The sequence below is a fragment of the Macrobrachium nipponense genome, chromosome 29, assembly GCF_015104395.2.
Source record: "Macrobrachium nipponense isolate FS-2020 chromosome 29, ASM1510439v2, whole genome shotgun sequence".
NCBI classification, from domain to species: Eukaryota; Metazoa; Arthropoda; class Malacostraca; order Decapoda; family Palaemonidae; genus Macrobrachium; species Macrobrachium nipponense.
In genome coordinates this window covers 48,344,122-48,360,246 of record NC_061092.1, presented here as the reverse complement: position 1 = coordinate 48,360,246, position 16,125 = coordinate 48,344,122, and positions in this window count along the sequence as shown.

Here is a 16,125-nt window from a genome sequence, read left to right as displayed (position 1 = left end):
AGCTTTTTTGTAGCAGCTGGAGTTCCTGTCCTTCTTAGAACGTATGGAGGACCTCAGTTTTCTGGAGGAGAATTTAAAGCTTTTTATTAAACTATGGGGAGTACGTTACCAGTGTTCTACACCACATTACTCACAAGCTAATGGCCATGCAGAAGCTTATGTGAAACAGGTCAAACACTTTATTATGAAGACCACAGAGAATGGATGCTTTGACAATGAAGACTCTGACCGTGGTCTTATGGAGATCAAAAATACTCCTCGACCAGATGGAAGATCCTCAGCTCATATACTACTGGGATGTCCCTTACATTCTTCTATGCCAGCACTTCAGCGATGCTTTGCTCAAAAATGGCAAGTTTCAGCAAATGAATGTGATCAGCGTCAACTTACTGTAAAGCAAAAAGCAGAACAGTCGTTCATCCTACTGTTTACCCCTCTTAAAGTTGGAAATACAGTACGAGTACAAGATCTTATTTCTAAACGATGGGATAAAACTAGATCAGTAGCGGGAATTGGAAGGCATAGAAACTTTCACATTAAGCTGCCCAGTGGTAGATTGTACTGGCGTACTAAACGTTTCCTGAGGTTACATCGTGATCCCATTTCAGATGAAGAAGATTCCCCAACTCTTGCTGGAAAGAAACAACCTTTGGATTCAGTTTTACGATTCTCCTATTGATACACTAAGAAGAAGTCAACGTAGACGTAAAATTCCTGACAGATTAATATTTTAACATAAATCATTGACTTCCCAGAGGAGGAGCTGTAGAGATTGTTAAAGTATTAACTGCGTGTTTATTTATGTTTATTTTGAGTGCCTTAACTAGGCCATTGGAGTAATTTATTTTGTTTACATACTTGTATTTACCTTCTGTACTGACAATTTTTGTGTTCAGAGTTTTACTTGTGTCCGTCAAGAGCAAACCTGTACCTTCTTGGATTTGTAAATAATATTCGTTAAGCAACCTCAAGTGTTTCCTTCGCCATTCTTACATATATTTCCCCATAAGAGTCAAATTGTAATAAAAATGGATTTAGATTCGAAGTCAGTGAGACCTACTCTTTTTTTGTGGGTTCTGATCCGAAATAGTATTGTGTGAACTACATGAGTAACTCAGAACATTAAAAACACATTTTCATTGTCCAACATTATCAACTTACTGCCCTTCGAGCTCATGCTGCCTGCTCAGGCCACTACTCAACAATTTAATTCCCCATATGAAACAATGGTAATGGGTGGTAAGGGGTCTACAGTATTATATAATGGTTTCGTTGCGATCTCGTGTCATTTCTATTCTGGTAATGTTTATATCCTCAAAATCACCAGCAGAATGTATAATATAAGCAGAAACCACAAGCACGCAATGAAAAAATTATTGCAAAGCGTTACAAGATATGAAGATTGTAATCATGAACATTTGCCTTCTGATAATGTTTACATTCTCAAAATCATAAGCTGATTGTGCGTTACCAATATTATCGTTGCCATGGGCCTGATATCATATTTCATTCCTTTCCATTCCATCATCATTGCCATGTGTTCCCAGATGTGGCTAATATTTGAATTAAACCTCTTCAGAGATTTTTTTTTAAAATCATGATTCTTAAATGAAATTGAACAGCATAAAGAAAATCCTAAGAAGATGCAAATAAAAAGGGAAGGAGTGTGTGTTACAGACTTTAATGGACGCGCTATAACTTGACGTCTCTCTCTCTCTCTCTCTCTCTCTCTCTCTCTCTCTCTCTCTCTCTCTCTCTCTCTCTCTCTGTCTTGTTCTTGATTGTCAAATTACAAGTTACAATACATTACGATAATGTCCTTTAATGAAGTGTGGCAAAAGTATAAATAAATAGGTAAAAAAAGCTCTAACAAAGTCAAATACCTGCAACCCTCTCCCCCCATCCCACACTGCATTCCTACCTTCGCTGCCAGGTAACTTTCCTGCAAATTAAACGTTTTATAATGAGTTTTATATGACTCTTTTTTGTCGTTTTATTGTTACAGAAATTATTTCGCTATAAATACTTTTATATTAATCGAGTTTCCATATTGCACCGCTGTGTGAAAGTAAGAATAGACTAAGCTATGCAAATCATTCTTGAGATGTGTGTCTGCAGATCTTTTCTGAGCTTGAAGAGTACACAAGGAACAATACCTGCTATATAGTATCTCATATGTTAAAATGAGATTTTGTATGGTAACAAACACGAACCAGAACCAAACCAAACAACAGAAACATACATTAGGCTATAGTCTAGGGGCTGGATGGTGTTTGTGTGCATGAGGGAGGCAGAGAGTTTCTCTTCAAATTTGATAAATATAGGGTCGGCTTAAAAAAAAAAAAAAAAAAAAAAAAAAAAAAAAAAAAAAAAAAAAAAAACTTGGGCAGACGTTTGAAAATTACACATTTGAATGAAATTTTCTGCACAAATGGGTCTGATGAAAATTGAGTTTTCCCTGTACCTCATGTTCTAATTTACCTAGACATATATTTTAGGTTCCAAAATCAGATCAACCAATTCCAAGGGCTCATTTCTGGTATTCAGTCTTGCCGAATCACATTTCTATGGTGATTTACGCTCTATGCCTAGTGTTTTGTGTGAAATTTCATATTTGTGCTGTAAGATTTCAATTATTTTCCATTTTCATTACAAAACAAATTCCCATTCTATCACATGGCAATTTCACTGGAATCAAAGATCAGGCACCATGGACGGCAAACACCAATTTACAGATTTCTCAAAAACTTGCATAGTTTTCTCTGAACATGATATGCCTAGATTTAAAGCTTCTGGAAATTACATGTTCCCACAAAGACTTTCTTCTTGAAGGCTAGTCACAAAATGTAGTGCAAAGGACACCCCGTTTACGGGAACAGAAAGCCCTTATACCTTTTTTACACCCACAGCAAACTGTTTATTCATCTGGCAAAGGGTTGTGCCCGACAACAGGAAGTACCAACTCATTCTCTGTGCTTGTGGAGTAAATGATTTCCTCACAATAAAACAGGTTTTGACGTATGAAAAATGAATTGTCAAGGAACGAATGAAATACAGTTGGAGAGAAAGTTATCAGGTAAACAACAAGATCAAGAATACCAGATGGTTAATTGTCAAAAAGGTAAAAATTAAAGAGATAATCCAGGATTATCGGATATCACACGGTCACAAACCTAAACAGATTTAACCTTAACAGAAACTACAAAGTATCCGTATTGTCCAAAACATGTAAAAACTGAATATATTAATTTTGTTTCTTATATTTATCTACAAAGTTTTTCATTATGAAGGCGTCAAGTTTAAATAAACCAAGACTTAAATTTAGAACATTTCCATTATTTGACTCAATGAAACAAGATTCAATGATATTCCTTTTAACTGTGTCATTACATGGGATTAAGGCTTTTGCTTGACTCCAGTTAATAGGATGATCTAAATCCCTCATATGTACGAATAATGCATTCGATATTTGCCCAATTCTCACAGAATAATGGTGCTGTTTGAGACGTTGTGAAAGAGATTTGCCGGTTCGTCCGTAATTGACTTTATCACACTTTTTGCAAGGAATTTTATATATGCAGCCTTGAAGATCTTTAGGAGATTTTTTATCACTAAACTCTTGACATTAATAATACTGAAAACAACATTTATGTTAAAAAGCTTTAAAATTCTAGGAATTTCTAAAAACCTTTCATCATAGGGTAATTTTAGAATGTTATGCTTACTAAATTCAAGTTTGTCATTCGTTAAATAAAATGTTTTTCTAGCTCTTTTCCATGCCACATCTACAAAAGTCCTTGGGTATTTAAGTTTCAATGCAATATCATAAATAGTTTTAATCTCAGCGTCAATAAACTGCGGGCTAAAGACACATAAAGCCCTTAGGAACATCCCAGAAAAAACAGATAATTTAACATTTTGATGGTGATTGGAGTAGTAATGAACAAAAGAGGCAATGTAAGTTGATTTCCGAAAGACTGAAAAGGTGAAATTTCTATCATTTCTATGGACAGTTACATCAAGAAAATTCAAATTTCAACGTTCTTCCTCTACAGTAAATTTTATAGAAATAACTAAATTATTGAGATTATTAAGGAATTCCTGGAGATTTTCGTGAACTGGCCAAATACAGAAAATATCATCCACATACCTAAACCATATAACTTTTTGGGGAAAAATTCTTGGTAAGAGTTTTGTCTCAAATAATTCCATGTAAACCCTCTTACGCCTAAGCCCTAAAAACCAAAACGTCTCCCGTATGCCGAGGCGGGTTTGGAGTGAGTGTGGAAGCAGAAAAAATTTTCTCAAAAGATCACAGCGCGGTTAGTTTTCAAGATTAGGAGTTAATTTTTTCGCTCCTTTTTTTGTCATTGCCAGAACTTTAGTATGCAACCATCAGAAATGAAAAAAATATCATTATCATATATAAATAATGCGATATATGGCAGCGACAAAAAAAAATTTCATACATAATTGTATTCAAATCGAGCAGTGCGAAAAACGGTTAAAGCTAACGAGTTACTTTTTTTTTGTTGTATTGAACACTAAATTGCAATCATTTTGATATATAAGATATTGTAAAACGATCAAAGCAACACAGAAAAAATATTACCACAAAATGATGCATGAAATCGTAACGCGCGGACGTAAAAAAATGTTTTTTTATTAAAAAATTTACCATAAATCTAAATATTGTTCTAGAGACTTCCAATTTGTTTCAAAATGAAGACAAATGATTGAATATTACGATACTGTAAGAGTTTTAGATTAAAATTGCAGTTTTTGACCATTTCGGACGAGTTAAAGTTGACAGAATGTCGAAATTTTCATTTATATATTTTTTATATGCAAATATTGCAAAAGTGAGAAAAGCTACAACCTTCAAATGTTTTTGTTTGTATTCTTCATAAATTTGCGCACATTTTCATATATGAAACTCTATAAAACACCTAATATGAAAAGGAGCAAATATTAGGAGAATGCGACGTACGCATTTCGGAGATTTGCGGGCGCGGAGGGAAAGTAAGTTTTTTTTTAAATTCACCATAAATCTAAATATTGTGCTAGACACTTCGAATTTGTTTCAAAATGAAGATAAATGACTGTATATTACTAGATTGCAAGAGTTTTAGCTTACAATTGCGTTTTTCGACTATTTCGGTAGAGTCAAAGTTGACTGAACGTTGTTTTTTTTATTTATCATGATTTATATGCAAATATTTCAAAAAAGAGAAAAGCTACAACCTTCAATCAATTATTTTGTATTCTACATGAAATTGCACACATTTTCATATATAAAACTTTATGTAACGGCTAATTTCAGATGGTGCAAACATTTCGACAATCGCACGAAAAAATTTCTCATTTTTTCGGAAGAGTTACCGCGCGGACGTAAGGAAAATGTTTTTTTTCATAAATTCACCATAAATCGAAATATTGTGCTAGAGACTTCCAATTCGTTTCAAAATTAAGTTAAATGACTGAATATTACTAGGATATAAGAGTTTTAGCTTACAATTGCGTTTTTCGTCCATTTCAGTAGAGTCAAAGTTGACCAAAGGTTGAAATTTTTGCACTTATCGTTATTTATATGAAAATATTTCAAAATTGATAAAAGCTACAGCCATGGGTTGTTTTTAGTTGTATTGTGCATGAAATTGCGCACATTTCCATATATAAAACTTTATGTAACGCCAAATTTGAAATGGTGCAAACATTAGGACAATCACACGAAAAAATGTATCGGAAGAGTTACCGCGAGGACGTAAGGAAAAAGTTTTTTCATAAATTCACCATAAATCGAAATATTGTGCTAGAGACGTCCAATTTGTTGCAAAATGAAGGCAAATGATTGAGTATTACTAGAATATAAGAGTTATAGCTTACAATTGCGTTTTTTGACCATTTCGGTAGAGTCAAAATTGACCAAAGGTTGAAATTTTGGCACTTATCATTATTTATATGAAAATATTTCAAAACTGATAAAAGCTACAATCATGAGTATTTTTTGTTGTATTTTACATGAAATTGCGCACATTTTCATATATAATACTCCATGTAACGGATAATTTAAAATGGTGTAAAATTATGTCAAAGTGACAAAATAATTTTTGAGATGTGTCACTGATACTTTTTAGTGCGATAAGAAAGAAATTCGCGCTTGCGCGCCTGCGTAACGATTGTAAACAAAACAACGCCTTGATCCGTGAACTCCCAGCATCCCCCAAGGCGCGTGGTTCAAAAGTTTTTGGCTGGTAGGCCTATAAGTATTTTTCCGTGAATTTAAAAAAAAACTTTTTTGAGTCGACGTATAATACGTCCAATCGGCATACGGGAGACATTTTGACTCGACGTTTAATACGTCCAATCGGCGTAAGAGGGTAAATATTGCTAAGGACAGGAGATAACGGATTACCCATAGCCATGTCAAACTTTTGTACAAAAAACTCCTTATTAACACAAAATTTACTATCTTTGATACATAACCTTATGAGACTAATGAGGTTTGCTAAAGTTAAGGGTATATCATGACGTTCTAATTCATCCTCCTAAAATTCAAGTAAATCATCTACATCAAAACTAACCATATTAAAATGCCAGTAACCAATACCAACGGTAACCGGGGGCTGCCTGTAGTTGGTCTCGGCCAGAATAGTGTTTTTTGGCACAGTGATAGAATATAAATGACCCAGGACAGGAGGGCTCTATCTCCTGTCCAGTGGCGTAGCTAAGGATGGGCATGGGCGGGCACGTGCCCAGCCACGAGAATCCTGTGCCCACCCAGGTGCCTACCCAATGGCCACGGCCCACTAAGGCATCCCTATTGACGAAATACTACTTTCAAATATAATAAATGCTTTCCCTCAGTTTTGAATCAGCATCATATGTCTTTTAAATGCATGCACATTTTATGTAGTAGCAGATGACTGCAATGCAGATAGGGCTATTGATGCAAGAGGCCTGATATGCCAAATAAATGCTCATTTTGTTATGTGGTTAGTTATCATGACATATATACTTGGTAAGATAAATCAATTATCAAATTTGCTACAATCTATTACCTAACCTTGACTTCGTAAAAGCTGTAGAATTAATTGAAACAGTAACAGTTCAGCTTGAAGAGTTGTGTTCAGATCCTTCTTCTATTGATCCTTTGTGGGAAGAGGTGGAGAAGAGTTCAACAGCTCATGGTTTTGATACATCAGAGTGTAGACCATCAAGGAAACGTAGGCTTTCTACAAAATTGCAGGAGTTTGTTGTTGTTGATTCTATTGGAAAACAGTCAGGAAGCACACAATTTGACCTCAGTGTTAAGGATTCAGCACGAATTCACTTTTTTTACCCTATCGTAAACCCAATGTTATTAGAAATGAAAAGGCAGTTCTGTTATGAAACCTGCACACTTATGAAAGCATTACAGTCACTTAACTAACAAAGTACGGCATTCTTATCATTCGAGAAAATGTGCGGACTTATAATACTAACACTGAAGATCTCAAACATGAGCTGTACTCTGCAAAACGCGTGTTAGAAAGATGCTAGAAGGACGTAAGTGACACTGAAAGGCCTAAATCATTGTTAGACTTTCTAAAAATTCTTAATCCATATGAGGAGGCATTTCCTGAACTCTGCAGACTACCTAGCAATGTTAGGCAAATAATCTTCACACATGACTAGATTTAAAATGCCATGTGAAGGTCACACCTCAGAAAGGAGGATGTGTAGACAACTTCCCCTCCTGTCTGGAATAGAAATATGGATGTCAGTGGAATCTATTCTTTTCCGTGCTGTGGAAGAATAAGGAATCAATGGCCATCTATTTGATTCAGGGCAAGCAGTTCTGTTGAAAGCTAATAGATCGTCCATAGTTTTCGAAATCTGGAACAATGAATGAAAAGGTTATATTGTCCTCCATTTGTTCCTTCCAGTCTTGTAGGAATGCATCTCTTGCTATTGCCTGAATGTCCAGGTTCAGAGACACACATACTGAAAACTGATGGTTCTCACATGTGGCAAACCGGTCCACTTCCGGATTGGAGAACCATGTTAGCAATTACTGATTTAAGAGGAGCTCAGTATGCAATTTGCTGAAATGGAAAGACAGCCAACAGCTCCAGGAAGTCGGTATGACATTCCCTCCAAGCAGGTAACCATCTTCCCTTAACTGACAACCCTCCCAATGGCCTGACAAGGAGGTATCCATATGTATTATCACTTGTATGAACGGTGGGGTAAGGTCAGCATGTTTGCCAGAGCCCTCTTCCAGGTCCATGGACAGAGTATCTACCCAATCTCAGATGAAGGCAATCACAAAGCCTTTTCCTGGCATGTGAGAGCCAGAAGCTGTTAAATCCTAAAGTCACAATCTCAGTATTAAATCTACCATGGACCCAAAGCATAGCAGGCCCAGACTTCGTTACAATTGTCATCTGGAAAAGCAGGGCTATGCAAGGAATCTACTTAGTCCTTCCTTATTCTGGTTTGAGTGCTTTGGAAAGAGACATCATGTAGCAAATTGTAGCCCAACAAAGTACCACCCTTAGAAAATGTCTGTTGAATGTAAAACAGAACTTGCTCCTATTAAGAAACCTTTATACTGGAGTCTGTTAACTAGCACTCTTAAGTTTCATCAGCACTCTTCATTCCTGAGCTCCCATAAAATAGGTACAATGGCTCCTTGGCATACGAATTTAATTTGTTCCAAATTCCAATTTGTACATCGAAATGTTCATATGTCAATTCGAATATTCCCATAAGGAATAATGGGACTTTAATTAAACCTACACTCAAGAATGTTCCCCATATCCATCCTTTGTACCCACTTTAATATAATTACTTTACATGCAAGCACAATAAAGAGTTTAATGCTAACCATATTCACAAAATATATTTAAAAGAATAAAGTATTTCACACCACACAGCTGACTTGAGATAGAGGGAGGGAGCATTTATACTGTTGAGGAGGGAAGAAGAGACAGTAAAAGCTGTATGTACATAAAAGTAATAACTCACATCCAAAAATATAAGAAGGGAATTTCACAATAAATTCAACATAATAATGCAATATAAAAACGAACAAAGAACGAGTGTTCAGACTGGACTGAGTGAGACAGTTAAGAGGAGAGGAAAGGGATGGTAGTGGGTTAATGTGTGGGAGATTGGGGTCTGCTTCCAACTGATTTCCCAACTGTACCACCAGGACCAGGCTAGGATGATTTGTCTCTCTCATACATTTTGCCAATTTGCTTCCACTTACACTCGATTCGCCTGAATTTTTTCTTATGGTATAATACCTATCCAGTGACCCTTGCTTTTTAACTCATCCCATCTTTGACATTTTAGTAAAGATAACCATTGTCCCAGTTGTTTTATAACCTTCCTACTACCTCCTTCCATCCCTACATTCACGTGGCTCTCCCCTATCTCTCCTCCTACAATCCAAGCCGGCCACATACCAGATTCCACCAAACAGCTCGTAAATCAGATTTTTAGCTCGTACACGGAAACAAATTTTTTTGACAATTTTACTTCATATAATGAAAGTACAAATAATGAATCATTTGTATGCCAAGGAACCACTGTACAGCATATAATATAAACATTTATGCAAATAATATGTTTATTCAAATTTGACGTATCAAGGATCACCCTTCATTTGGATGATGATTTGTTAACAGACAAACTGGGTTGACATAGACAGGTGCGGACAGATAAGTGGTACAGACTTGCACCGAGAGCAGAAATGACTCTGAGACAGTAGATTTGTGTTTTCTTACAATCGGAAAGGCCACGGAACGCTCTATCGGATGGAAGTAAGAACAACGCGACTTGATGATTGGATACAATAAAAAATAGGGAAAAGCAATTTCCTTACAAATAATCCCCCCCAAGACAATGAGTATGGAATAATTATTGGATGAAATATCTTGGAGGCAGTGGTCGACCCCGTGTCCTTGTGACACTTGTTGAGGGGCGTCATCGAGTGTGGAGTCCTTCGGTGTTGCTAGCTGATAGGATGCCTCCCCTGGCGATTTCCTGGAGGGTTCTGCTGTCAGCTGGGGTGACAAAAAACTGCGGAGAGAGCTGCATGTGTGGTAGTGGCCTGGGATGGGCCGTGGGGACCCCCACGTAGGGCGGCGGGGTAGGTTGGGCTGAGAAAGTCCCCAGCGCGGCAGCAGCGTCCCACAGGCAGAGCGGAACCACAGGTAAGCAGCGGCGTCAGCAGGTCGAGGAAACCCACAGGAAGTGGTGTCGGCAGGCAGGGGAGGCCCACAGGTGTGGCAGCGGTGTCAGTGGGCCGAGGAGGACTACATGCAACGGTGTTGGAAGGGTGAGCAGGTCCACAGATGTGGCAGCGAAGTCAGGCAGGCCGAGCGAGCCCCAGGAACGACGGCAGCGTTGAGGGTTTGAGGAGGCCTACAGGCAGCGACAACAGGGGGGCCAAGCAGGCTCACATGTGCGGCAGCGACGTCAGGAGGTTGCCTGGGGACTTGCAGGTGTGGCCATGGCTCCAGGGGAAGAACCGAGGAGGCCTGCAGGTTTTGGGGGTCGAGAAGATATCTGGCATCCCCCAGGTGAGGCAAAGGAGGACGCAACATCGGATGGATGTTTCTGGACCGCCGCCTGAATTTTGTGTTGGCTGACCAGCACCCAGCTACCCGTCCTCGAAAAAAAATAAACGCCTAAACAAGCTGGGAAGCTGTGCAGTGATTAGTCCGTTAATGGCGTTGGTGTCGTCCCCGAAATGGAGTTTTCAGAGACCTAAACTGTGGTGCCGTATTGAGTCCAGTAAAGGTTCTCTGAAGGTGAGCGGCCATAATTAGTCCGTTAAAGACTGGGCCTAAACCGCTGTGTCACCAACTCCGGGAGGTCACCAGTTGTGAGGACCAGAGATTAAGACAGGTAGCTGGGTACTGATGATTTATTTACAGATGAACTGGGTTGACAAAGACAGGTGCGGACAGATAAGTGGTACAGACTCGCATCAAGAGCAGAAATAACTCTGAGACAGTAGATTTGTGTTTTCTTACAGTCATACATTTAAAGATAATAAGGCGTACAAATAATGGAATTACATGTGTTATACATCGGCGGAAAGGCCGCGGAACGCTCTACCGGATAGAAGTAAGAACAACGCGACTTGATGATTGGATATAATAAAAAAAATGGTCCACATTTAAAAGAGGTCCGGTTTGTGGAAAAAACAACTCTAGATAAGGGGAAGGGTTAGACCAGCTCTACCCTTACTCATTTTGAATTATACTGTCCCCAAAGAGGAGGACTACCACTGCATGTTATGCTGTAGGAAGACAACCCCAGCCATGCAAATCCTAAAGGCTCTACCTCTTCCCTTCCTTGCAATGTGGAGTTCAGGAGTTGATTTCTTTTTCCCTTGGCAGGAGTTTCTTGTTTACTTTGAAAGGGCTGCTGATGCTAGTGTTGTACTTTCTTCTGTTGTCAGAGGGTATCCTTTAGTAGTTACTGTAGGCTTGTAGGGCTCTGATTCACACCAAACTTCTTAGGCTAAGGAAGAGGAAACACTCAAGGGTATTGTTTCCCAGATTCCCTTGTTTGAAGAACAGTATATATTGTGCAATTCTGTTGTTGGGCCCATTCAATGAGTTGTTCAACACCAGAATTCAAAAAGGATCCCAGCACAGTGGGGAAGAAAGCAATAGGGAGGTTACATTGGGGAGCAAAATGTTGGAACCCACCAATGCATCCCTTCAAGCCTTAATGCGACACTCCATAAAGTCAGGGTGCTCCCAACGGGTCCACATAAGCATTTAGGCTACTGCAGTGAACTCTGAAAGGCCCTGAAAGCTCTCTAATTAGGTGGAGACTAGCACAAAATTCAACCATGGCTGTCCTGACATTTTGCTCATAGGGGTCACAAATTGCTAGGTAGCCACATCCAATGCGAGCTTTTTCTCTCGCAATGGAGGGAAAATGTTCACTCCTTTGTAGCACTAGCAGTTACCGGTATGGTGGAGACAAAGGGCTTTATTTCAGCCTTAAAATCTCATTTCCCAGTCATCACATACTTCTGGAATTCTGTCGTCACATGATTGATTGTTTCAAAAAGTGAAGAGACAGAAAGCTGGTACCTCCCAGAACTGGCTCTGTAAAATTGTTGTTGACTATATTTTCAATTAAACTGGAGGAAAGTTGCTTCTATGGCTTTAATTTCTATATTATTAGGCAGCATAACCATCTCCTTGAATGGTTTCTGAATTTCTACTGAAGGAGGGACCAAGCATCATTCAGTATTGGTAAGGGTCATATATCCCAAAAATCTATATGTTCAACCTCAGTCAGTTTTCCTTTCATTCATGAGGTATTTTTCATCTTGTGAAAGGATGCACACTAAGATAACTCGCCAAGGATTATCAGTATCATTCTCAGGGGCAGATATTAGTGCTGTACTACATTGTGATTTGAAGTTTTATTGTCCAACCTGGACAATAAAACCTGGACAACTGATTCAACTTCTTTTTGGGTTTAGGTTTTTTATCATCCTGTTCCCATGGCCTAGGATTTTTGGCGAGAATCCCATCTCTGCCTGAGTAGACTGGGGGTTTCTCAATCCTCTAGTTTAAAGGATGGAAAATTTTTACATATCATTCCCAGTTCCATATCAGGGACACCTGAATTCCTCTCCAGAATCATGGATAGCATCTGTATGCTCACGCTCAGAGTCCTCAAGTGAGTTACACTCTCTTGGGGTCATCCTTGATACTGTTCATGATTTCCTCCCGGAATTCTGAGAGTACTGCAAGCGAAACTTTTCCATCGGGGATGCCTGCATAAACTGATGAGCTAAGGATGCTTGACAACATAGAAAATACTGCAAGCTGAATTCCGTAATAGAGAAGTCTGCGTGAACTGATGAGCCAAGGTAGTTATATCATCACTGCCTGGCAGTACACAAAGTACAGCAAGCAGAATTTTCCTACCAGGGAAGCCTGCATGGACTGATTAAGCCAAGGTAGTTGTATCACCACTGCCTGGCAGTAGAGAAATCCAGAATATATCACATCCCCCTAGAAGGTACAGACACTTCAGATGAGGTTAGGTGGATGTTTCAGGATCCCCTCAGTACATGATTTCTGCAAGGGAAAGGCAAGATTCTCATTTGAAGTATCTGTCTCATGTAAAGCAAAAGATTGTCCCTAGATCTTCTGGATTTATTTGAGAATTTTCATGGGCTATATCTGCTTCCTGTCAGGTATAGGTGGCCTCTCTCCCAAGGAGAGAGACTGTCTTCATTGGAGGAGGTGAAGAGGGAGTTCCTAGAATCCACTGCTTTTGGAGTATTGGGCAAAATGTGGATGTTTCTGTCAGAACATGTACTCCTATTGAAATCTATAACTAATAAAGGGAGCTTAGAAAATAGCCCTTTCATCATTTAAATTTGCTGCCAAAAGCATATGTCATATTTCACACACATGCCCAGCCAGCAACCAAATCTCCTTGATCCCTTCTGGGGTTGGCTCATGAGCCATTTCCACAGGCAAAAAGCAGACTGAACAAATTGCTGTGGTACAGGTAATGCCTTAAGTCCTGCATAATAGTGGCCCAGTAGTAAGAAAATGAACAATTGTTCAATAATACTACCTAATGTTAGGTACCTACTTCACTGTATAAGTCACAAACACTTCAAATTAACCAAGGCCTACATGGCCACAAGTGCATGTCTATTTTATGATGTAAGGAAACATGATCAATGGGGTATATCCATAAAATATTAGCAATGTATTATCAATATTAATTCAAAATTACTACAATAATTTAAGACAAAACAAAATGGATATCCATATTGTATAATTTTACTCATCATAACTTATGATTACCCGATCTATTCTCAAGCACCAGGTAAAGGTAATGTTGCCTAGGCCATATACTACGTTAGTTGGAGTTCATGAATAAGATGAATAATCACTGGAATTATCATACCAAAATTGTATAAAACCAGTATTTTTAAAGTTTTAAAATATTTGTCAAACATTTTTGTATTCCCTTAGGAAAAATACAAACAACATAACAAATTCTCAACACCTGTGAAGTCACTATCGGTCGCACAATACCCTTTGGAAGTAGATCTGCGTGAATTTATTCCTTTAACCTTGGAAAGAACCCCAATATTAAGGATAATTGGAGAACTGTCAATATCACAAAACCATTTAGTTAGACTATAAAATACTGCCAATGAAATAATGGCCTTTAAGTAAACAAAAAGGCTCATAAGTCAAGTACGACTGGGAACTAAAATAACAGCTATGTTTCATAAGCAGGAAGCTAGGCTATTTACCCTTACGGTAACTTTAAATTATCTGCTAATGTTAAAAGGCCATTGTATAATAATTTTCAATAACAAAATGGTCTAATATTGCTTTATTGCAAATTGTCACTGTGCTAAATAAGAAAAAACAACACTGCAGTTACAGTGTAGCCTGGCGACTTACTCTTAACTTCTTGCCTTGTAAGAGGCTTACTATTGGCTCCAATTTAAAGAAAGATAAGCCTGCCCATTAAAATTTTAAGAAACTAAAGCTTTTCACTTGGTCTTAAAACTAAGCAGTACTTGGCTTGAATCATGTAAAGTGGGAGAAAAAAATGCTTAGTCAAACTCTTGGACAGACCAAAGTGTAATGAAGATGGCACCGACTCATGTAGTTGTCACATCTGTGCAAGTAAGATGTAGAGCCTTGGTAATCATTGTAGGACAGGAGATAGAGGCCTCCTGTCCTGAGTCCTTTATATTCTGTCACTGTGCCAACAAGCACTATTCTAGCCGAGACCAACTATAAGAGAATTCTTTGGAATTGGTTGGTCTGTCTTATGGAGCCCTGGGGGACCATGAGAGTGTAACAGTGGTTATAAGGTCCCCTCCCAAGTCTCTTAACTCCGTACAACTAGTTACATAGTTTACGTAATTGAAGATAAGGCCAAGAAGGCAAATGAACAGGGAAAACCAGCATTCTCCAGTGAACTTCTATAATGTAATGAACTATTCTTTACAAGCCATCCATCCTGATAATCTCAATTCTCTACTAAATGTCAAGGTAAGAAGCCAGACTGTTCATATGAACTTATTTAATCTTTTCACTCCTGACATGAGATTTGAGTCTCCTTTGACCCTTTCTGGTTATGGAAAGCGTGCTTGTTATGCCAAAAGCTAGCCATAAGATATTTCGTGAAGGACCTGGGCTCTTAATTTGAAGTACAAGCTCCTTTCCTTCACTTGGCTTTCATAGGAGATGTGCAGGAACATCCTTCCTTGACTGAATTTGTGAGGTACCTGAAGTACTTTTGACTCATCTGTAGACGATGTCACACACTGTACTTGCTCAAAGGTATACAAAGTCAAATCAAAGCATAGGACAGTCATCAGTCCATTTATTAGAAATGTATGGGTGCTTCCAGGTTATGCAGGCAACTACCAGAGAGATGTACCCTGCAGTTGCCTAGATATCTTCTTTGGACCCGTGGTGGTTGCTGAACAGACTGTGTGGGCACCAAGCTCCATTGAACAGAAAAATATCTTGCCCAAGTACTTCAGCTAAGTTTAAATCTGGGGAATGAATACAGAGTGGCTGGGCTTTTCCTTCCCCAATACAATCTGGATAAACATCTAGCTCGATGAATCAGCTGGGCTGATCTAGATAGTACCTTCACTTTGAGCACCCAATCCTAGTGTCTCCCTTCCATTTCTCTTTTAAGAAAGTAAGGAAACGTAGGCAGAGCTACTCATTAGACTAATATTGGTTTTGACCAGAAGTAGCTGCCTTCCATTTTCATTACCTTACAAGGGATTTCAGGGTTCTCTGATGCTTTCTTCATTTAAGCACCCTCCCATAATGCGAGGTACTCTTTTCAAGGCATATTTTAACAAGAATTTGGGGTGGCATTTTAGCCACCATATTGGATCTGAAACAACACTTGTACATACTTTTTTGAGCAATTTCATCTTTTTGGCCAAGCTTTTTGCTTAATAATATTGACTGCCATCTTGAACTTAAAGCATGGAAACAATTCAAGTATATTTGATAAAAATTGCTTATGGCCCTAGAAGCATATTTCTGCCTTTTTTCCCATATTAATTTCCTTATTTATATTTCCAAT